We start from the raw sequence: 23636 nt of genomic DNA on the forward strand, positions 1-23636 counted from the left end.
TTTTTGTATTTTTTTTTTTAATAGAGACAGAGTTTCACCATGTTGGCCAAGATGGTCTCGAGATCCTGATCTTATCGACCCGCCTCAGCTTCCCAAAGTGCTGGGATTACAGGCATGAGCCACCGCGCCGAGCGGGAAAAAAAAAAAAATGTTTTTAATCAACAACAGCAATGATGGGGGTACCTCAAAGGGACACAGGAGCTAATTGAAAGCACTCCCAGTGGCCAAAGCCAAATCGATTCGAGCAAGAAAATAAAGCAGAATGTGATTATAACCAAGAGTATAAAATAAATATCCATGAGCCCATAGTGATGTGAATAAATGATTAAGCAAATAAGGGGGATTAAGTAAGATACAACATACATTTTAAAAAATTCAGTAAATCAATGGGATTAAGTAAATACATTGGGAACAATTCTAAATAATTTATTTAGCTACTGTGCCCTCCATAAAATGGACTGGAACTCCCCTCTCTTAAACTGTGAACTGCACATAGTAACTTCCTTCCAAAGAATACAAAATGGAAAGGAGGGGAAAAACAGTAACTTTACAGTGGAGAAATGTGACAAACACTACCTCAGCCAGGTGGTCAAGGTGAACAGCAGGAGCAAGAAGGCATGTTGATAGTATGTACCCTTGATATGATGTGATGAGACCAGCATTTTACCTCTGTGGTCTTCCTCTCAAAAACCCATAGCTCCAGTTCAATCATAAGAACAACAGTAGATGAATCCCAGCTGAGGGACATTCTACAAACAACGAGACCAGTACTCCCCAAAACTGCCTCGGTTATCAAAAATAAGGGAAGTCTGAAAAACTGTCACAGCCAAGAGGAGCCTGAGGACACAGGCTGACTAAATGCAATGCAGTGTTCTTGATGGGATCCTGGAACCACAAATGAACATTAGGTAAAAACTAAGAAAATCTGAAAAACATACGGACTTTAGTCAATACAGTAAATCAACATTGCTTTTTTAATTATGAGAAATGTATCATACAAATAAAAGATGCTAATAATAAAAGAAACTTGGTGTGGGGTATATGGAAACTCTGTACTGACTTCACACATTTTCTGTAAATGTTGGTCTATCCTAAAATAAAAGATTATGGCCGGGCGCACTGGTGCCTGTAATTCCAGCCTTGGGAGGCTGAGGCAGGTGGATCACAAGGTTGAGAGATAGAGACCATCTTGGCCAACTTGGTGAAGCCCTGTCTCTACTAAAAATATAAAAATTAGCTGGGCGTGGTGGCATGCACCTATAGTCCCAGCTACTCGGGAGGCTAAGGCAGGAAAATCGCTTGAATCTGGGAGGTGGAGGTTGCAGTGAGCTGAGATCACACCAGTGCACTCCAGCCTGGTGACAGGGCAAGATTCTATCACAAAAATAAACAAATAAATAATAAAAGTTTATTTTAAAAGTTATCGAAGAATAATGCAGTAGGTCCAAGTTTCGCAGGCCCTGAGCTCACATGTTCTGACAACATTCCTTTGATTTTGCTTTTAGTTAATTTCTATCTCTAGCTCACACTGTCCCTATGGCAGAAAGCTTAAGTTTTAGTTTAGGGAAAACTCAATCTCTGGGGTGTTTCTTTGTCAGTTAGACGTTCCTCCCTCCCCCTATCTTCTCCCCAAGGTTGTAGCCAAGCTCCCAGAGGCTTTCACTCCAAGTGGCAATAAGGGAGGTACCTGGTCGTTGATCATCATGGATTTATGCTGGCATCGACCTACAGACATGTCCAACATCGGTCCCTCCACCATGGCATCCTGCCTGGATTGCAGGAATTGCTCAGGCCTTGCCTTCTACTGTTTCTTCTCTCCCAACCATGGGAATGCTGGAGGTCAGCTGGCAGTCAGTACCACTCCTGAGCTATTCCCAGCCACCCAGGAAAATAATCAGCTGTTCACTGGAGTGCCCAGTCCTTCCACACCCCAACCACCGGCAAGGCTCCCTCTCCAACCAGTCTTAGAAAACAAGACTAAGATCTCTGCTTTCCCATCCCTCAAGCCTATCTGGGTATAAGCTCTCTTCTCAGAGGCTCATCAGGGTTTGACACTATCCATCTCCTTTCTCCCGTATTAAAGAATATTTATGTCCTCTCCAGAAAGAAAACCTCACTCCACTTTTGTCATGCTTTCTCTTCAAAATCTACTGGGGTTTTTTGGCATAAACTCTGTGTTTCAGAGGAAACTCACCTTTAATATTCAACAATGTTTTCCCCTCAATTATTCCTTCTGCCATGAATTCCAAAGTGTCTCTTAAAATTCAGAAGCCAAGTGCCAACTTATTTTTTCTCTTTGCATCCCTCCCATAACCCTACCATGCAGATTGTGAATACAGAGCCATCTCTTTGCTGCCAAAATGGTGGAGAAAGGTCAAGAATTTGAAAAAGTTAAAACTGTTTAGGAGAGAGGGACAGAGTGGATGAAATGCCGCCGCAGAAAGATAGGCAATACCGTAGTGGTGGTGCCTGGGAAGTGACAACTGGAAAAGACTGACTCTCATTGGAGGATTCTTGGGTGGAGGCAGGATCTGGGGATGGGAGTTGGCCTGAAAGGGAATGTGACTGAGTGGTAATAACTGCTAAGGATGTTGGGGAATCGCCGTGTCTGGGGAATGTTGTAAATTTGGGCAAAATGAGCTCTCCAGGGTTGGGACTCAGATTTTGACCAGTTCTGTCTCAGCAGGGAGAGTCAGTTCCAAGAACATGATATAGAAAATTTTTGTCCCACAAGTGTGGGACTTGTGTGCAGTCTTACCCAGATTGCAGGAAGAGAAAGAAGCCGCACACAGGTTTTTCCCTTCTGCTATCTGAGCATGTGGAGGGGGGATCTAAACAGGGTTTTGTGACAGCTGCTGTTGATTTTGCACAACCTTCTTCAAAATTCAGCTCAAATTTCATCGCCTCTCATGAACCTCTGTAGCCCTATTCGTAGGCATGGGGCCTCCAGAATTATCAGCTGGTCATCAGGGTGAATTGGTAAAGAGTCTTTTGGGTTCTTCCCACCAGTGTTTTTTCCAGTCACTGGAATAGCTCTGAATATACAAATCAAGCAGAGGACCGGGTGACAGGTAGAAGAGGGAATTAGGATGAATGTGCCTAATAAAGAACCAGGGGATGGAATTTGGGAGCACCTGAGGTATGTGAGTGTGCACATGTGTGTGTATGTGCCTGTGTGTGCAGATGCTTTTCCTTCCATAGATGTTGGGTTGTGATTAATGAAGATCTTGATCTGGTAACAGGAAAACCCAGCAATTCAGGAAAAAAAAAAAAGATAAAGGTAGATTTGGCTTTGAGGTGAGCTGAAATTTGGAAGTTGCAAGGAAGGTTTTATTATTACTAGTATGTAGATAAGAGATACACAGGAGAAGTGACAATGTCTATATTTGCTGCCTTGGCTTCCAATTGACCAATTTTACAGTCTTGTTGCTTCGAAACAGCTGACCTGCTGTTCTTGGCCAGTAATTCAAAGAATTCCAAATTGAGCCCCCAGCCTGAAATCTGCAGGATCTGAAATTCTACCTGGTGAGATTCATTCATTCTGATCCTGGCCAACTTTTGGTCTTCCAGATTTCTCTTTAAAGGATAAATACTCCTGGGAATGCTAACACCTTAAGCCTTTATCACTTAATACCTCATAGAGAAGATTAGTGGATTAGCTGAGCATTGGTCCAGAGTAATGAGGGATAAAAGAAAGAAAAGAGTGATGGAAGGCACCAGTGGAAAAAAAAAAAAGCACTGGCCGGGCACAGTGGCTCATGCCGATAATCTCAACACTGAGAAGGTGAGAGGATAGCTTGAGGCAGGAGTTTGAGGCTGCAGTGAGCTCTGATTGAACCACTGCACTCCAGCCAGGGTGACAGAGCAAGACCCCATCTCAAAAAAAAAAAAAAAAAAAAAAGCAAAAAGCATTCACTTTGCTTGTGCCTAGAGCTGGTCTTACTGCTTCTGTCATGTGTAGAACCTGGGCAAGGTCTTCCCCAGTGCATTTGCAAGAGTAATGAAGGTTTTTATATTCGAGGCTCACTGATTACTTACTGAAGGCCTCCCATTGCATGCAGGAAGCCATCCAGACTCCATGTCCAGTTTTAGACTGTTCTAGAAGCCTTGACTTATTTATGCAGTAAACATGTACTGAGCTCCTACTATATGGAAGATGCTCTTTCAAGCACTAGTGAACAAAAACAGCCAACAGTCTTGCCCTCGAAGAACTTACTTTGTCATGGGATGGATGGGTGTGATAGACAATAAGCAAATAAGTAAAATGCATCATGGCTAAATATAATAAGTGCAGTGGAGAAGAATAAGACAGGAAAAGTCTGAGGGACAGAGCAGTGCAACATTTGATGGGACACTTGAGCAAAGGTCAGAAAGAGGTGAGACAGTGAGGGTGTACATCTGGGCTGGGCATGGTGGCTCACGCCTATAATCCCAGCACTTTGGGAGGCCAAGGCAGGTGGATCACCTGAGGTCAGGAGTTTAAGACCAACCTGGCTAACGTGGTGAAACCCTGTCTCTACTGAAAACACAAAAATTAACCAGGTGCAGTGGTGCGAGTCTGTAGTCCCAGCTACTTGGGAGGCTGAGGCAGGAGAATTGCTTGAACCTGGGAAACGGAGGTTGCAGTGAGCTGAGATCATGCCACTTCATTCCAGCCCAGGCGACACAGACTCCATCTCAAAACAAAAAAATGCTCAGATTGCTCATGCCTGCAATCCTAGCACTTTGGGAGACCAAGGTAGGCAGATTGCCTGAGCTCAGGAGTTCAAGACCAGCCTGGGCAACACGGTGAAACCCCACCTCTACTAAAATACAAAAAATTAGCTGGGCATGGCAGCGTGTGCCTGTAGTCCCAGCTACTTGGGAGGCTGAGACAAAATTGCTTGAAACTGGGAGGCGGAGGTTGCACTGAGCTAAGATCAAGCCACTGCACTCCAGCCTGGGCCACAGAGTGAAATTCTATCTCAAAAAAAAAAAAAAGAGAGTGTACATCTGAGAAGAGGACTTAAGGGAGTTGGAACAGCAAATGCAAAGGCCCTGAGCAGGAGCATGGCTGCTGTTTGGAGAACATAGGGCAGGGGTCTCCAAACTACAGGCGTGGGCCGCATGTGACCCCCTGAGGCCATTTATCCGGCCCCCCACTGCACTTCAGGAAGGGGCACCTCTTTCATTGGTGGTCAGTGAGAGGAGCACAGTATGTGGCGGCCCTCCAACGGTCTGAGGGACAGTGAACTGGCCCCCTGTGTAAAAAGTTTGGGGACGCCTGACATAGGGGATGCCACTGCTGTTGAGGGAGGTTGGGTGTGGGGGAAGAGCGTGGATCTGGCTGGTGAGGAGCAGGAATCTCAGCAGGTGCTCTGTAAGGACTCTGCCTTTTCCTAAGAATGTGGTTGCAGATGTGCATTTTTGTGTGGGAAGATTCTGAGCGACTTTAGGTTGAAAGTAGATTATGTGGACTCATTAGAATGTTCAGGAAGAAAGCAGAAGTTCACAAAAAGTTTTGTAAAAGATGGCCATAGGGCTTTCTCTAGAAAGCAGCTACTGTCATCTCCCAAGGGAGAAGTCTAGGTAAGATGCTCAAGGACCACCACACCAAGTAATGGGACCCCTGCCCAGGGCTGGGAGGGCAGGGATACCCCCTGCAGAGGTAACAACACGGCAGTGGGAATTGACCCCATCATTGCTGCTCACCCCTACAGCCAACTCAACTTGGTCTGCAACCACACCCCAGAGGACTTCTTCCCTCACAGGGTGAGGGGACCTGCCCATGAACCTCTCTCCTCTTCCCATCCACCTGCCAGGTCTCAGAGACCAAGAGAAGAGAATGCAGCCACAGCTCGAAAATCACTTCTTAGAGAGCACCTCCTCTCCAGAGAATATTTTTACTTTGTGTTTATTTATCTTCTGCCTCAAGGGCTGCACAAAGCAGCAAGGACACCCAGTGGGTAGATTGGATTTGTTTTCAAAACCAGTGCAGTCAACTGTCTTCTTCTAAAGACACGAGGATAGATATCGTCATGGAGGGAAAAGAAGCCCCAAGAAGAAGTGGTTTTCAGTCCTAGCTTTGATAAACCGACGAGCTATGTGATCCTGGGAGAGTTAAAGAACTAAATCTTGCTTGTTTGGCTCCTGCCTTCAGGAAAACCAAGTCCCCAAGGAAAATCACACTTGCAGTCATTAGTTATATCACATAACTCTCATCCGTCTCATCCTCCATCTCTACCTCCCTTCATCAAGGGAGAAGAAAGCACCTCAAGACTGAACTCATTCCTGTGTCAATTAGAAAACTTGGAGAAAGAAGGAAAGGAGTGGAGCAATTGGGCAGTAGGGGAAGTATGTGGGTGGGAAGAATGGGCATGGAGGGCAGGGAGATGGGGCACTGTCCTCATTCTACCCTGGGTATTAGTCCATTCTCACACTGCTGTGAAGAAATACCCTAGACTGGGTAATGTATAAAGAAAAGGTTTAATTGACTCACAGTTCCACAGGGCTGGGGAGGCCTCAGGAAACTTACAATCATGCAGTATGGGAAGCAAACACATCCTTCTTCACAAGGCAGCAGGAGAGAGAAGACTGAGAGCCAAGAGAAGTGAGAAGCCCCTCATAAAACCATCAGGTCTTGTGAGAACTTACTATCAAGAGAATAGCATGGGGGAAACCACCCTATGATTCAATGACCTCCCACCAGGTCCCTCCCAACACACGTGGGAATTGTGGGAACTGCAATTCAAGATGAGATTTGAGTAAGGACACAGCCAAACCATATCAGTACCCATCCTCTTTGCTTACCTCTTTCTAATCACCTCCCTTTTTCTGAGGTCATCCGGGGGACTCTATAGCTATAAGCACCTCACCAGAAAGGAGATCAGTTCCAGGGAATAGTTCCAGGTCACAGACTCTTTCTGAGCAAATTACTGTGGCTTTGCGGCAGAGTTGGGAAGAGAGCAGAGAGCACCTCTCCACATCCTGGGACAGATTTCATGTAGCTTACAGTCAGCAGGGTGGAGACAGCTAGTGAACCATCACCTTTGCTTCTCAAGGATGGACCATGGGCCAGCTGAGGGCAAGTGGGGAATTGGGAGTCATGGACCAAGAGCAACTTAAAAGGGGCAATGAATAGGAGCATGGCCAAGCATTTGAATAGTGCTGCTCCTAGCCCTGATTCCCTTGTACAAGGTTGATTTGCCAAATTTCAGCATCAGTCAAATCTCCACTTTTCTGTCTTTCTACAGCTAGAGTTAAAGATTCTGGAAGGTGCAATGGGGATATCTGGGAGTAACTGCAGGGATTAACACCTGCCCCAACTCTATGTATCACAACCCTTCTTGCACCCCCACTCCCTACCTCTCCTGAAACCACCACTAGCTGCACTTCTATCTCTGGACAAGCAAGGTGACCTCAGAGATCCTGAGGCAACTATGGGGAATCCCACTCAGGTCTTGAGTGAGGCACTCAAAGTCAGATCAGGGAGGAGAGATGACTTGGGCTTTGTCCTTGTACTCTGCTCCCTGCTGGGGAGGGTCCCTGTGGGGTCATGCTCAAGAGAGCCATGCTTACAGGGCTCATGGAGGGGCAGCCACTAGTGGCACATCTGGATGGCTGTCCATGGCACTGTCTTAACTGGAACCCAGGAGCATGTACAGGTGCTTCCTTATATTTCCAAAATCCAAAAGTTCTGAAAACCAACATTTTTTGTAACACTTTGGGTGTCAAAAACTGACTTAATATCACCAGAAGCCAAATACACTTTATCCCATTTAGGTTGAATCATAGCATTTTTGCAGCAGATACGTTGAAGAGTGCCTATGAACTTCAAAAAGGGTCAGAATTCTGAAATCTATCAGGCTCCTAAAGTCTTGAATAGGGAAATGTCGACATAAAACTTGTACATAAATGGCCAGTAGGTACATGAAAGAATACTCAGCATTACTAGCCACCTGGGCAATGCAAACCGAGCCAGCATAAGATATCACTTCAACCCCTGGAATGGCTAAAATAAAGACAGCCAGCAGCCAGTGTGACAAGGCTGTAGAGAGACTAAAGCCCTCATTCATTGCTGGCAGGAATGTAAAACAGTACAGTCACTTTAGAAAACAGTTTGGAAGTTCTCCAAAAGTTAAACATAGAGTTAGCATATGACCTAGGTAATCCACACTTAGGTATTTGTTCAAGATAAATGAACACATACATATGTCCCCACAAAAACCTATACACAAATGTTCTTTGTGTTTTGGGGTTTTGGTTTTTTGATATGGGGTCTTGCTTTGTCACCCAGGCTGGCATGCAGTGACACAATCATGGCTTACTGCAGCCTTGAACTCCTGGGCTGAATTGATCCTCCCACCTCAGTCTCCTGTGTAGCTGGGACTACAGGCATGCACCACCACATCCAGCTAATTTTTTGGTTTTTGGTTTTTGGTTTTTTTTGGTAGAGATGGAGTTGCACTACATTGCCCAGGCTGGTCTTAAACTCCTGGGCTAAAGCCATCCACCCACCTCGACCCCACAAAGTGCTGGGATTACAGGTGTGAGCCACAGTGCCCAGCTGCAGATGTTCTTAGTAGCATTATTCATAATAGCCAAAAAATGGAAATAACCCAAATGTCATTCCACTGATGATTGTATAAAGAAAATGTTTTATATTCGTATAATGGGATATTATTCAACCATAAAAAGGATAAAGTATTGATACATTTACAACCTGAATGAACCATGAGAACATTGTGCTAAGTAAAAGAAGCCAGATACAAAAGGTCACATTGTGTATGATTTCATTCATATGAAGTATCCAAAATAAGGAAATCCAGGGAGGTAGAAAGTAGATTGGTGGTTGCCAGAAGCTGGCAAAGGGAGGAAAGGGGAGTAAAACTAAATGTGTACAGAGCTGGCTTCATTTTTATTTTTTTGAGATGGAGTCTTGCTCTGTCGCCCAGGCTGGAGTGCAGTGGCACGATCTTGGCTCACTGCAACTTCCGCCTGCCAGGTTCAAGTGATTCTTTTGCCTCAGCCTCCCGAGTAGCCAGACTACAGGTGTGCGCCACCACACCCAGCTAATTTTTGTATTTTTAGTGGAGACGGGGTTTCACTATGTTGACCAGGATGGTCTTGATCTCTTAACCTCGTGATTTGCCCACCTTGACCTCCCAAAGCGCTGTGATTACAGGCATGAGCCACCAGGCCCAGTTGTACAGAACTTCTTTTATAGGAGATGAAAATGTTCTAAGATTAGATTGTGGTGACAGCTGCACAACCCTGTGAATATTCTAAAATGTGAACTGTATACTTTAAATGAGTGAATTGTCTGGCATATACATTATATTTCAAAAAAGCTGTATAAACATAAATACATAAAAGTCCAGACTAATAGATTACAGTTCTAGCTAATTCAAAACAAAGCAGTAGAATGTCAGGGAATCTCAGAACATTCTCAGGCCCTAAAATATATGATAAAAAGATCAAACCGGCCAGAAACAGGCTGCCACAGTAGTACAGGCTTTCACACGGGATTCCTCCCAGTAGGCAAAATAATACACCAACAATCAAACAACCATGAGCCTCATCACCCTCATCTGCCAGGCCTCAGAGGGGCAGCTGAAAAATCTCCCTTGGCAGGTGCTGTCCTTTTTCAGGTGCAATGTAGGATGCTTTCCCTCCAACAGCCAGAATGGCTGAAGGGATCTTCTACGCGCTTTCCTAAAGGAGAGGTGTGTGCTGGTTGTTTCCACTGAGCTCCGCAGTCTTACACAGGCTGTGTAGCTGGCAGCTACATTCACTCTTCAGCCCAGTGCCGAAGAAGTGGCAGAATGGCAGGAGAGGATTGTAACAAAACCCGAGGAAACATAAACGTTTCTGGAGATTGTGGACTACGAGGCTGATAAACGGCTCTAGGGATGTCTCTGGATGCAGTGGTTTCATCCTGACAACCCAGAGCTTGCAAGAGAGGATGCCAGGGAATAAATACCTGACCTCTCTCTCCTCCCCCTATCACTTCTCCTGCTGGCATCTCCCATTCGTGGCACCACCAGGAACCAGAGAACAAGGGAGCCCGTGGCTAGACCCACAGCAGTCATCCTCCTGAGGACACGGTGAGGTGGAGGAAGGCAGAGAGCAGAGACAGTGGGCTAAAGGAGGACATGCAGGAGGACATCCAGTACAATCATGAAATGGCCCTGGCATTTTGGGGTAATAAATCAGTCAACTGACACTCAACCCCTCTCTGAGCATGACACTGTGCATGGAGCTCTAAGTGAGAAGACATAGCTGGAAAGATAAGACCCATTCACTTGACAAGACAATTTTGATTATAAAACAGAATATGCATTCAAATGAGTAGAAGACACAATTAATGTCAAAGAAACTCAGAGGTGGGGGGAAACCCTTCTTGCACTAGGTTGATGAAGGAAGAACTCCTAGGTCAGAACTGTATTGCTTTTGGCCAAAGATCAAGACTCTCAGTACAAAGAATAAGTACAATGTGATCTTTTAAATAAACCTGGAGATAAGCTATCTGTGTGGAATAAAGAGAAAGTGGATTTCTGAGCATAGATGTCAGTAAACGTTTAGGCAGAATTTCATAAAGAATGCATTAGGTGCCGGGCGTGATAGCTCATGCCTGTAATCCCAGCACTTTGGGAAGCCAAAGTGGGCAGATCACAAAGTCAGGTGAGCAAGACCATCCTGGCGAACATGATGAAACCCCGTCTCTACTAAAAATATAAAAATTAGCTGGGTGTGGTGGTGTGTGCCTGTAGTCCCAGCTACTGGGGAGGCTGACGCAGGAGAATTGCTTGAACCTAGGAGGCAGAGGTTGCAGTGAGTGGAGATCATGCCATTGCACTCCAGCCTGGCAACAGAGTGAGACTCCGTTTAAAAAGAAAGAAAGAAAGAAAGAAAAGAAAAAAGTGCATTAGGGTGGACATGGTGGCTGATGCCTATAATCCTAGCACTTTGGGAAGCCGAAGTGAGCGGGTCACTTGAGGAGGTCAGGAGTTTGAGACCAGCCTGGCCAACATGGTGAAACCTTGTCTCTACTAAAAATACAAAAATTAGCTGGTGGTGAGTGACTGTATTCCCAGCTACTCAGGAGGCTGAGGCAGGAAAATTACTACAACCCAGGGAGTGGAGGTTACAGTAAGCCAAGATCATACCATTGCATTCCAGCCTGGGCAAAAGAGCAAGATGCTGTCTCAAAAACAAACAAACAAACAAACAAACAAACAAACCTTAAAAACCACTGTGCCATTTTACCTTATACACCATTCAAATGTATGCCTTTGGGCCAGGTGTGGTGGCTCATGCCTCCAATCCCAGCACTTTGGGAGGCCAAAGCCAGAGGATCCATTGAGCCCAGGAGTTTGAGATCAGCCTGGGCAACATGGCAAGACCCCACCTCTACAAAAACTAAAAAAAACTAGCTGGGCATAGTGGTGTGCTTCTGTAGTCTCAGCAACTCAGGAGGCTAAGGTGGGTGGATTGCATGAGCCTGGGAGGTTGAGGCTGGAGTGAGCCAAGATCACGCCACTGCACTCCGGCCTAGGTGACAGAGTGAGACTTTGTCTCAAAAACAAACAAAAAACCCATGGCAAAGGACTTTGGTTTTCTTGAAGAGGTAACATAACGCAGTGGTTCTGAGCAAGACTCTGGTGACTGAGTGCCTGAATGCTGGCTCTGGTGCTCTCTGAAGTTACTTCATCTCTTTGTGCCTCAGTTTCCTTATCTGTAACATGGAGATAAAAATAGTGATTATCTGACAGTGCTGTTGTGTGGATTGAAAAAACTCATGCAAACTAAGATTTACAATGCACTGCACTTTCTAGTGCATGATATTGACTCATATTATTATTGCTATTATTATTATTTGAATTGGCTAGTCAAATTCATCCCAGCAAACTTCTGCCAGGATTCCAAACACAGAGCTAACAGTAAGGTCATGCATGGTGAGGGGCGCCACTGTTGTCCCTGTTCTCTTTCAGTATTGAGTGTGGCAGGGAAAGAGTATTTATAGGAAGGTCAGATTGTCTAGTTCCGTGATCAGATTTAATTAGCTTTTACTACCTGGAAATTTGAAAGAGCTAACTACATTTGAGATTAGAGGCCTATGTGGATATGACCTGAAAGTTCCAACTGTGTGTTTCCAAAGTCTGCTTTATAGAACCAGTTCCACGGGAAGTTAATAACTGTTATTGTTAAAAAGTTCTGTGTTGAGGCCGGGCACGGTGCCTCAAGCCTGTAATCCCAGCACTTTGGGAGGCTGAGGCAGGTGGATCACGAGGTCAAGAGATCGAGACCATCCTGGTCAACATGGTGAAACCCCGTCTCTACTAAAAATACAAAAAATCAGCTGGGCATGGTGGCGCGTGCCTGTAATCCCAGCTACTCAGGAGGCTGAGGCAGGAGAATTGCCTGAACCCAGGAGGCGGAGGTTGTGGTGAGCACAGATCGTGCCATTGCACTCCGGCCTGGGTAACAAGAGCGAAACTCCGTCTCAAAAAAAAAAGTTCTGTGCTGAAATAAATTTGAACAACTCAGGGCTGAAATGAATGAAACAAATGCCTTTTAAGCAGATATGTGTTTTGCATCCCCAAGAAGGGAATATATATGCTGCAGCCATTTCCTGAGTTTATTGGACTATTTAAACCTGGCTTTTCACTGAATGCTGAGAGGCTGGAAGAGACTTGGAGAATAGTGACCTACAAGGTTGGAAAAGAGGTAAAAGCGGAAGCCTTTAGAAGCTGAGTTATTGGGAAGCATCAGAGAGGAGCCATGGTGTGATCTGGGTCTTGAAGTACCGTAGGCACAAATGGATAATAGTTCTTACAATAGAGCGCCATCCTAAAGGCAGGAGCATACATGTGGAGGAGGCAGTGAGTTCAAGTCGGACCTGACAATCCTGGGAAAGGTAAATGGGGGCAACATTGGGGCAGGTGTTGACTGCCAGGTCAATAACTTTAAAACTCCAATAGGTGGTGGGGAGCCACTGCGTGTGCGGTAAGCAGTAAAGCAACATAATGAAAATGCTGAATTGGGGAATAGCCTGACCAATGTGCTCAATGTGGATTGAAACAAGACGCCGACGATGGGGAAAAATGAAGCAGCTCTTTCTGTGTTCCAGATCACAGCTTCCAACTGGTGTGCAAGCAGGTCAGCTTGATTGGATCCTTGCACCTACCAGTGCAGCCTGGGACAGGGGTAGGGGGATGTGGAGTGGCCAGAGCCATTTGCCTCCAGCCTGGATAAGCCCAGTGGGCTGAATAAATCATGCTATTTCATTAGTGTGCCATGACATGAGCAAGGTCTTGGAGCAGTAGTCTAGTTGTAAAGGCCTGTGTAGGCCAATGGCGGTAGAAATGCCAAGAAAGGCCGGGCGCGGTGGCTTAAGCCTGTAATCCCAGCACTTTGGGAGGCCGAGGCGGGTGGATCTCGAGGTCAAGAGATCGAGACCATCCTGGTCAACATGGTGAAACCCCGTCTCTACTAATGGTGCAAAAAATTAGCTGATCATGGTGGCGCGTGCCTGTAATCCCAGCTACTCCGGAGGCTGAGGCAGGAGAATTGCCTGAACCCAGGAGGCGGAGGTTGCGGTGAGCCAAGATCGCGCCATTGCACTCCAGCCTGGGTAACAAGGGCGAAACTCCTTCTCAAAAAAAAAAGAAAAAAAAGAAATGCCAAGAAAGAGTGGCTGGCAGAGACACCATGAGAAGCTAATGCCAGCACCTGACTCTCCCCACAGGAGGAGAATGCAGTCATCCACATTGTCATCCAATGGCTGGAATACCGGTTTTCATATCCCAGGGATAACAGGAGGAAAAACAGAGATGATAGCTGGAAACCTGAAACTTCTCACAAAAAGCAGTCCCCAAAGAGAGGGCATCAAGTCAACTTTCAGGGTTCAGGAAAAGCCTTTAACATCTGCTCACTGTTGGCAGGTGAAATGCACCTAGATAACACTTCTCTTTGGCTGTGAACACATGACCTCTCTTATGTTACGATATCATTCACACATAGCCAGCAGTTGCATCTTCCTATGTTGGAGGTATTACCTCCACCTCCCTTCCATTCTCCTCTTCAATACAAAGATTCTTTTCTGAGTTAGAAACTCAGGAAGGTACCTCCCACCTGCAGAGGGAAGCTCCAGCTACGTCCTTTAGCATTACTCTTCTCTGCTCAGCTCTTCCCAGTTCTTCACAACTTCGGAGAAGCAAGCCAAGGAAGTAGTACCCACTGCTTGAAATACGTTGTGATTTTTCCCTGGTATTTGATACCATTCCAAAGCCATGCTCTTTCACTCCTTCACTTCCCTCCATCCCAGTCCCCACTTTGGTAACATCTTCTTGGGCCCCTGGTTGTCCTGCATTTCTGTCTCTTCTGCTCTCTCTTACATAATCTAATTGGCATCCCCTGATGGTTCTCTTTCCTGAGATAGGCAAAGTGACAGAGAAACCAAAGCTAAGGTGAGACTATTGAACTACGGAGAAGCAAAAGTCACACATAGGCAGAATGACGGAGAAGCCAATGCTAAGGTGAGACTATGGAACTACGGAGAAGCAAAAGTCACATGGGCAGAATGACAGAGAAACCAGTGCTAAGGTGAGACTATTGAACTACGGAGAAGCAAAGGTCACACAATCCTGGGCCTCCTCAATCCTGGACTCTAGAAACTCTCCTAGACAGAGAATGTCCGGATTATACATCTCTTGAGTCCTACAGGAATCATGAAGATTTAACATTAGGTGTTCTGCCTTTATTGGGATTCATCTGCATTTGAGGATTCTGGCCTTATGTTATTTAATTTTCCTTTATCAAATAAAGACCCATGTGTTAGCTGTTTTAAGCTTTGGTAGTAAAAAAAGTTTGTGTCTCCTCAAGGGTGACCATGGTTCCTTTTATGAGCAAATGAAAACTAGGTAACTCACCATGTTTCTTTTTATACCTTGAAAGTCAAGATGCTCAGAATTAAGTCATATGCTTTTATGCATCAGTTTTACAATAATCTCTTTCCCTTTGTCACGTGCCTTTTATTCTTTTATCCCTATTTTAAAAGTTTTTACTTCTCTGTTTTTCTTTTTGCCTTGAGTTCTTTTCTGAAGGTCGGGATGGATGGATGGCTGGGTGGAGGGATGGATGTAGATAGATGGATGGATGGATGGGTGGATGGACAGGGTGGTTAGGTGATATATAGACAGATGGATAGACAGACACACCGAGTGGGCTGAATTGTGAATGGAAAGACAGACTGCAGCACAGCTTCTCCCCTGATCTTTCTTCATGCCATGGACTTAGCATGTCTTTCAAGCATCTGGGGCTCTCCATTTTTATCAAAATCTTGAGAAGCTGTGCAGCATAGTAACTAAGAGTATAGCTCTGGAATCTGAATCAGGTTCAAATACCAACTTAGCTATTGCATCTGTGTAAACACAAGAACTTTCCCCTCAGTTTCCTCATCTGTGAAATGAGGATAACAGCATTTCCTACTTCATATGGTTGCTCTGAGATTTCAGTCAGAAAACATGTGCAAATAGCTGAATACGGTCTATCTAGCACATAGTAAAGGCTCAATGAATGTCAATTACATGACCCTTCTTTCATCTTCTCTTCTGCTTCCTTCTCCAGGTACTCATTATATTATTTTTGGACTATCGCAGTAGACTTCTAATTTATTTTAGAATTAAGAATCTTCCAGCTTAAAGGGACAACCTAAATCAATACCCCTACTTCATGAATATAACATAGAAAGCTTTGATAAGAGACATGTCATGCCTATGGTGACCAGCCGCCTGATGTAGACTTGTTTACTGGGGGATTATTCATGTCTAGGTATGACTGATGCGTCATTGGGCACCTTAAATCTTTAATCACCTGCAAAGAGAACTCAAGCTGTGCCCTCTGCTAGGATATTTCTGAGGAACAGGTGGGGTGACCTGTCGGTAGAGCTTATCGGAGGAGCCACTGGTACCAGAACTTATCCACAGGGGATAGAGATCCAGGGATGGTGAGCTTGTACCAGGGGTACAGATGTAGACAGACAGTGAAAATTTGAAGGAGAGATTTTGCTTCAGCTTAGCCTCCTCAATTGCAAATCTGGATCCCAAGGAGAGAGATGACCATACATGAAAACTGAAGGAGCTTATCACCAAATCTGTTACATATTAGGGTTCAAGTAACATGTGGAGTGAGACCTCTTAATGCAAAGGAAGCTGATTGTCCTCATTCTACCGTAGCTTAGCATTGGCCTCCTGAGGTCTTGGGCTAGTCGCTCAAGGAGTAGGGCTTCGGGAGGGACCATGGCAGCAGGTGGGCTGCGTTGAACAGGGGCAGGGCCTGGAGGGAACACACAAGTGAGGTCCCCTGGAACTCCTCCAAGTATTTTGGGCAGAGCACTGCTTTTCAAGGATTTGGGATGCTGCATTGTTGTGGTGAGTTAACCAGCCAGTGAAAGGTGATATCCATGATCATGTGATATTTGTCACCAATGGTATCTGAGACTAGGGAAATCTGGAGAGCATTTCATGGGTGTAGGATAGAGGGCATCTGTCTCTCAGGGAAGGGCTGTTCCTCTGGGCCTTCCCAACACTGCAGGTGCACCCTAACCATCCCTCCTTTTATCACAAGCCCAAGGAGCTTTTCAAAGGACAGAATGGATTGTGCCACTCTTTCTCAGAAATCTTTGATTCATTTCTTGTCCTTTAAAATGATCATGGCCAGGTGCAATGGCTCATGCTTATAATCCCAGCACTTTGAGAGGCTGAGGTGGGAGGATCACTTGAGGTCAGGAGTTCAAGACCAGCCTGACCAACATGGTGAAATCCATCTACTAAAAATACAAAATTTAGCCGGGCATGGTGGCAGGTGCCTGTAATCCCAGCTACTTGGGAGGCTGAGACAGGAGAATCACTTGAACCCAGGAGACGGAGGTTGCAGTGGGCAGAGATCATGCCCAGCCTGGGTGACAGAGCGAGACTCTGTCTCAAAAAATATAAAAATAAAATAAAATGACCTTTATACTCCTCAATGTGACATGAAAGATCCACCTGGCAAATGCCCCATATCTCAGAATCTCCTGGGGACCTTTATTTGAAGCTTGCTTCAAGCAGAATGTGTGAGGATGTCCCCAGAGAGCCTACAGTTGTAAGGACTTGAGCCACACCTGGTATAGGATCTGGGCAGAAATATCCCTTGAATGCCCTGACCAAGGCAGGTGGGGACCTCATCCGCTTACATATATAGGGCCTGTAGGGACAGCCAAGGCACACCCCTGTCCCACAGTCTTCTACCAGTGCTGTGCCCACCATGGGGCCTTTGCTTTGGGTGGTCTGTGGTGAGCACTCCTCCCCAACTCCATGCAACTTTTCTCATTACTTGATTCAGAATCACTTTCCCTTATAATCTAATAAGATGTTTAAGTGACCGACTTTCCCACTAGCTATTTGAGAACTGAGACTAGCCCACTTATTTTTTACACCCTTTACTGTATCTGGCATATTGCTTTGCAGATTTAGTATATGTTCAATAAATGTCTATTGAAATTGCAAAATCTGGTTTTTGTCATTTATTTTTAAGTAGGAATGTTAATCGAGTGATTGTTTCCCTCAAGATGGTTTAAACAGGCCGGGTGTGGTGGCTCACGCCTGTAATCCCAGCACTTTGGGAGGCTGAGGTGGGTGGATCACGAGGTCGGGAGTTCAAGACGAGCCTGGCCAACGTGGTGAAATCCTGTCTCTACTAAAAATACAAAAATTAGCTGGGTGTGGTGGCAGACACCTGTAATCCCAGCTACTAGGGAGGTCGAGGCAGGAGAATTGCTTGAAACCAGGAGGCGGAGGTTGCAGTGAGCCGAGATCTTGCGCCACTGCACTCCAACCTGGGCAACGGAGTGATACTCTGTCTCAAAAAAAAAAAAAAAAAAAAAAAATGGTTTAAACTTTTCCTCCAATTATGCAACAGAACGTCTTAAACAGGTTTCCCACATTAGCAGGCACCAAGGAGTTTAGAGCCAGGGGAAACATAACAGCGCAGAGCGCATCTCTGCAAGCCACATGCCTTTCCTAACATTTCTCTCCACAAGGAAAGGAAAGAGCAAAGTCAAATCTACCAAACCAAGACTTTGTAGTGGCCGGGTGTAATGCAACTGAACCAGTCTGCTTGTCTAAGCATCTCTTTTCTTTGCCCCTGGTTTTTGCCTCCAGACCAGCAACCTGACCAAGAGAGCAAAATGGGAACATCGCAGCCTTCAGAGAAAAAAGCCTTTGATGTCGTTGCATCTGTTGTTTTCTCTCTCTCTGTGAAAGGTCAAGACTCATCAGGCATCAGCTCAATTGATCAACAGATACTTATTGAGCCCTATGTGCTAGAGACTGTGCTAATGATTTTCTGCCCTGGATCATAATCCCCATTTTAGTAGTATTCATCTCTTTAAACATTTGTGCCTGTTGAAAAACAACTTCTTCAAGGTCAGTGAGGAATCACTTACATGGACTGTAGCTTCTCTATAAGTAAGGTGATATACTTACGTGGTGATTTACGTGGCTTCAGGGAATGTGGCTTGTAGGGATGTGTGGCCACATCACTGTGGTTCCCATGGCTCTCAACCTCCTCAATGCCTGCTGTGATGGGTTCTGCTGCTGCTCACCAGTAGCCATTTTTCTCCTCTTCAAAGGTTCACAGACTATAATTCCCATATTTCCTTGCAGTCAGGTGGGGGCATGTGACTATATTCTGTTCCTTGTGATGTGTACACCCATGCTTGAGCCTCTATTCTCCCTTCCCCATCCACCTCAGCCTTGGAACCCACATGAACTAGCTTGGAGCTGCAAGAAAAAGCACAGCTACCCACCCGGCAATAGACATGAAATAGACTTTTACTTTTCTTAAGCCACCCAGACTTGGGGATCTGTTTGTCAGCACAGCCTTTTGATTGGTACATGATCTTTCTCGAATTTAGTGGCAAGTTTGGTTTGCTTGTTTGGTTGGTTGGTTTAAATTCTTTCTCGATGCCCATCGATGATAGACTGGACAGGGAAAATGTGGTACATACACACCATGGAATATTACACAGCCATCAAAAACGGTGAGTTTGTGTCCTTTGTAGGGACATGGATGAACCTGGAAACCATCATTCTCACCAAACTGACACAAGAACAGAAAAGCAAACACTGTATGTTCTCACTCATAGGCTGGTGTTGAACAATGAGAACACATGGACATGGGGAGGGGAGCACTACACACTGGGGTCCGTTGGGGGGAAATGGGGGAGGGACGGGGGGAGGGACGGGGGGAGGGACGGGGGGGTGGGGAGGTGGGGAGAGATAGCATGGGGAGAAATGACAGATACAGCTGAGGGGAAGGAAGGCAGCAAATCACACTGCCATGTGTGTACCTATGCAAGAATCTTGCATGTTCTTCACATGTACCCCAAAACCTAAAATGCAATAAAAATTTAAAAAAATTCTTTCTCAAGGGCTCTGTGTCCTTCTCCATTTTTTGAGCGTGATGCAATGAATCATCTTGAGTAGAAACTCACATGCTTAGGCCCCATGCTTTCTCTCAGCTCTCCATCAGCTTTCCATGAACTGACCCCAGGTAGCTTCTTTGTTAGTCTACTGGCCCCAAGTCCCACAAAACACATTTTCATGGCTTTATTTCATGTATCTCTCCCTAGGAAGTTCATCAGAACCTTATTTCAGCTCCTCAAGCCTGGATTATCCTAACATATACTAATGAAATAAAATTAAACTTTACAGACTATAGCTGCACCCCACTGGAGTAGTTGTCAGTATTATGACTCCTTGCAAGTGCTCTATGGCTTGGTTGTCTCAATGCCTCGCCTCCCATTCTCTCGCTAGCCTGCTGCAGTCTGGCTTCTCTCGCTGCCACTCCAGGGGGTTCACTACCACCAGCATCAACCAACAGACACTCTCCAGTCCTTGATTTTCTTGTGTGAATGGGAGACGTGGGAGAGATGCTTGTTCTGTAGTCCCAGTGACTCCTTCCATGCCGGTTGAATTACCCGACTGGTAGCTTTGGGAGGAGGAACTGGGCAGACAGTCTTGCCTCTCCCTCTTTTCCTCTTGGGAGCAGCTACTGTGGGGAGCTGGCATTCTGCCCTGCTCTTCCTCCAGGCCCCCATGTGAGGAGGCCTTGCAGGATTCCAGCACTGCCCCATGTTCAGCAAGGACGGAGTCCAGGTTTTGCAACTAGAGAGTTCATTACTGCTGCACACCTCAGCCATAGCCTTCGCGATCAACTTCAGTGGTAATGACGGTGGCGGTCAGTTCTCCAATGGCCTACTCCTGCATTTATCTCATAGTCTGTTCAGAGCACAATTAGGGAAACAGGAAAGATTTGTGAAGGCCCCACAAACTTCAGTATGGTTTACCATCCTTCCTTATTACTCCCTTCTTTTGGCTTGTGACCATAAGCCTTGGTTTTCTCCCTAACATTCCCGAGTCTTCAGAGACGGTTGCCTCCTCTCCCTACAACCGTTCCTTAAACTACAGTGATTCTTGTAGTTCTAGTAATTCTAGACACCATCTCTTCTCACTGTTGACAGAAATTTGTAGGAGATTCCATCCATGCCTAGGACTTCTTCCCCATATAGATGCTAGTGACCCTCAGCCTGCATCTTTAAGACAGGAGTCACTCCTGAGCTTCAGACACACCTGGCAGCTGCTTAGTGGCAACTGAAACAAAACTCAAATCATCATATCCAAAACTGAGGTTTTTTTGTTCATCCTGCCCCAACTCCTTTTCCCCCAAAAGCTCCATTTCAATGAACGCCATGGTCATCTACCCAGAATTCTGGCCACCCTCCCACCTCCTCCTTCATCTACAGTTTCTACATCCAGTCCATCATCTCATTCTCTTGATTTTACCACTTGAATGTTTATTTGATCTGTTTACATCTTTACATCCCCACATATTCCCATTACTTTCACCTGAGTTACTACAACACTTAAAACTGTTACTCTTCCCCTAGAATTAGCCCTCCAATTTCTTCACCACACTGCTGAGTACGGTCTTTCCTAAGTGATTTTTTTTCATTCCCATTAGAGTCCCTCAGTTACTCCTTACTGATAATATTGATCTCCAATGTAGCCGACAACATCAGGTTCACGGTTTCCTTTTGTGTGTGTATGTGGAAACGGAATCTCACTCTATCACTCAGGCTGAAGTGCAGTGGTGCGATCTCGGCTCACTACAACTTCTGCCTCCTGGGTTTTCACAAGAAAATGACTTTCTTGCCTCATTCTCCCAAGTAGCTGGGATTACAGGAGCATGCCACCAAGCCCAGTTAATTTTTTTTTTTTGAGATGGAATCTAACTCTTGTCACCCAGGCTGGAGTGCAATGGCGCGATCTTGGCTCACTGCAACCTCTGCCTCCTGGTTCAAGCTATTCTTCTACCTCAGCCTCCCGAGTAGCTGGGATTACCGGTGCCTGCCACCATTCCCAGCTAATTTTTTTGTATTTTTAGTAGAGACAGGGTTTCACCATGTTGGCCAGGCTGGTCTCAAACTCCTGACCTCAGGTGATCCACCCACCTCAGGCTCCCAAAGTGCTGGGATTATAGGCATGAGCCACGGTGCCTGGCCAGTTTTTGTATTTTTTAGTAGAGATGGAGTTTCACCATGTTGGCCAGGCTGGTCTCAAACTGCTGACATCTGGTGATCCTCTTGCCTCGGCCTCCCAAAGTGCTGGGATTACAGGTATGAGCCACCATGCCCGGCCCCCTACTCTTTCCATCACACCGAGCTACTTATACTCTGGCCCTTTGTGCGTGTTTTCCTCTGCAGCCCCCTGTACCCTTCACAACCGAGTTACATGAGACATTCTCCTGAAACTTCCCTCATCCCCCAAATTGTGTACAATAAGTTTTGTAGATGTGCTGATAGAGTCCTGTGTTTAACTCTACCCTATTCCAATCACACTGTATTTTAACATCCTCTGTGCTTGCGTGTATCTCCCCACGGGACTGTGTATTTGTGGTGGACTCCGTGTTGTACCCTCCAAGCCTCCCTTCAGTGAAAGATTTTTTGCTCCAGCAGCTGGGAGCACTATCAGCAAATAACATTCAGCTGTCACCCTCCTCAGGCATGGCCTCATTCTGCCCAAGGTCATGCCCACTCCTGGGGTAGCCCATAGACAGATTGATTTGAGAGTATAAAGGCCTGACCATCTCAATCCAAACTCAGGGTGATTCTGATAGGCTATTCCAAGTCTTCCTTGGAGCTGACAAATATCTGAAGATTTTTCGTGTTACTAAAAGATGAACAGATGGAGAGGGCCATTCACTCCTATGTAAAAAGTCGCTCTCTCTGGAATCAAAATACCTGAAGATAGAAATGAAGAAAAGAGTGGTATTGCAACAATCGCAATGGGACACTTAAATTAGTTAAACTGAACCTGCACTAAGCTATACCCTTATAAGATAATAGAAGCCTGTTCTATCTCACAGCGAGCTAGTTTCAGAGCAAGGAAAGAGTTTCTGCTCAGTGTTACATTTTGTCCTGTGTTTGTTGTGACTGGTCTAGGGCCAGCTCACATCTATTTCATTTAAATACTGTAATGGACTTTGGTGAACTGACTGCCTTCCACTCCCCCCAGGGATCTGTAGGTAATGATTACACCCAGAACAATACACTTTAATGATATAACAGATGTTGGCCTATTAAGGAGTGATCATCTGATTTGAATTCAGGTCTTTGTCAAAAGTAATAAAGGATGTGCCCACACCTGTAATCCCGGAGCTTTGGGAAGCCGAGATGGGATGATGAAGTCAGGAGTTCAAGACCAGCCTTGGCAACATAATGAGAGCCCATCTCTATAAAAGTAATAATAATAACTGGGCGTGGTGGTACATGGTGGTAGTGGTAGCTACTTGGGAAACCAAGGTGTGAAGATTGCTTAAGGTCAGGAGTTGTAGGTTACAGTGAGCTATGGGCATCACACCACTGCAACACTCTGGCCTAGACAACAGAGCAAGACCCTGTCTCTAAAAAAATAAAAATAAAAAAGCATTTAGGTAATGCTTCTCAGGGCAGAGAGAGAACTTAGTGTCTTAGTGCACCGGAGCAGGGTTTCACTTTCTTTACAGTTCTCTCATTGAAGATAGAGTCTGAGAATTTCCTATCTGAAGTAAATACTTTTGGTGACAATATGACAATATGTCTGATTATTGTCAAAAGAAAAAATATGATAGAAATGCAGAACTTTCAGGGAAAAAAATAATTACAATTGACTAATTGTGATAGAGGTCTGTCACTTGGTAATCTTGTTGCAGACATGGGAAAAATTTTCACTTTCAAGACAGGGCATAAAACATGTAACACTGAGCTTGGCACTTCTGTATGGAAGCATCATTTCTCCCATACCTTCCTTCATCAAAGAACCCTAACAAAATTAAGAGACTTAACACTCATTGGAAACAGCCTAATAGAGGAAGGGAAATTTTCCAACAGGCCCTTCATTGGAAGATCCAGTTCTCAACGGATTTTTTTTTTTTTTTTTTTTGACAGAGTCTTGCTCTTTTGTCCAGGTTGGAGTTCAATGGTGCGATTTTGGCTCATTGCAACCTCCGCTTCCCAGGTTCAAGTCATCCTCCTGCCTCAGCCTCCCAAAGAGCTGGGCCTACAGGTGCGCACC

Source organism: Saimiri boliviensis, chromosome 1, assembly GCF_048565385.1.
Source record: "Saimiri boliviensis isolate mSaiBol1 chromosome 1, mSaiBol1.pri, whole genome shotgun sequence".
Taxonomy (NCBI): Eukaryota; Metazoa; Chordata; class Mammalia; order Primates; family Cebidae; genus Saimiri; species Saimiri boliviensis.